The following is a 1,219-nucleotide window of genomic DNA, read 5'->3' as shown; positions in this document are numbered from 1 at the left end:
TGTCACTGTCTCACACACTTGTGTTAAAAACTGAATAACCAACCGTACCTTCTAGCGAACGCGCCGAGCTGCTGCTGCCAAAGCATTGCGTATGCATATTGCGCAATACATAAAAAAAAACAGCATGGGTTCCACAGCACAAAAGCTCGTGAAGGACACCTGGTGGCTAGAAACTGATAGCTAACGTCTGTGGCTATGAGAGCGCGCCTCGGGCAAGATTCACAGCGTTGCTCTGCTGCGCGCTCTTGCGCTGGAGATCTCCGTGCAGTCTCCGCCTGTCCACCCCAAACGCGCTTTGTTTCTTGCGACAAACGCCATAAAATGGAACGGATATATAGGTAAGATCTTAAAATACAACTATAATTGCTGATGATGTTTTAATTGACCAATGATATACTTAAGGGAACTTGTGATCATGTATACTAAATGATTGGTGTTGCATTAAAATGAGGTGAGTCAAAAGTGCAGCGTCTTTTCAAACAGTGACAGAAGATTCATATAAACAGGCTGGCTGTATTCTTTTGCTTGCAATGAATGAAATTAAAATTAAACCAAACTTTTTGTTCGGTCTTTAAGACTCCACGGATTTATTTAGAATAACGCTTTCTTTGTTTCCATGTAGCTGCTGTATTACACCGTGACTATAACCCGAAAGTCTTTATTCGTGTGTTGCTACATCCATTAGGCTATGCTAGAAACCCCAAATCCTTTAGACTTTCTGGAGTAAAAATGAAGGATAGTAAATGTGTTTAGGCCAATAACTGTGAATTACAGTTCACACAATTCTGTGTCTTCTTGGTAATGCTTTAGTAACACTTTACCTTTAACAATTTAACTTTAATGAGAAGCTGTTAACATAACAGTTATTATATAATGCCAAACAGATCACGTTGGGGTCAAAAATTCAAAGATCACAAAATGCTTCTATTTCGCCTGCTTTTCTAATTTGGTGCAAGTTTAATTAGAAATTATATTAGCAAAACATTTGAGTGTTAACCTTATCATCACCCATAATTTGAGAAAAAATATATAACTCAATAAAAATATAATTATTTTTAAAAAATATATTTAATTAATTAAATTGTTTGTGCAAAGAATTCACATGATCCGTGTCATTCACTTACTTATTAGTGACCTTAAAATCTGAATTATTTCTTTTTTATAACATACAATTTTCAATAAGTATACTCATAAACTTATGTATAAACTTATATAAACT

General features: G+C 35.3%; 1 protein-coding gene across 1 annotated transcript in view; it reads left to right on the top strand.

The window, feature by feature from the left end:
• Positions 1-243: 243 nt before the first annotated feature.
• Positions 244-1,219, top strand: part of LOC107674611 (transmembrane protein 98-like) — a 4,541-nt gene continuing 3,565 nt past the window's right edge. Inside the window, exon 1 of the mRNA XM_016468638.1 lies at positions 244-338. The gene's annotated coding sequence lies outside the window, so the exon portion shown is untranslated. The remainder of the gene's footprint in view (positions 339-1,219) is intronic.

The sequence above is a fragment of the Sinocyclocheilus anshuiensis genome, unplaced genomic scaffold, assembly GCF_001515605.1.
Source record: "Sinocyclocheilus anshuiensis isolate Anshui unplaced genomic scaffold, SAMN03320099.WGS_v1.1 scaffold152, whole genome shotgun sequence".
In the NCBI taxonomy this organism is placed as follows: domain Eukaryota; kingdom Metazoa; phylum Chordata; class Actinopteri; order Cypriniformes; family Cyprinidae; genus Sinocyclocheilus; species Sinocyclocheilus anshuiensis.
Note: the sequence above shows the minus strand (reverse complement) of the source record. Positions and strands in the feature narration are given on the sequence as shown.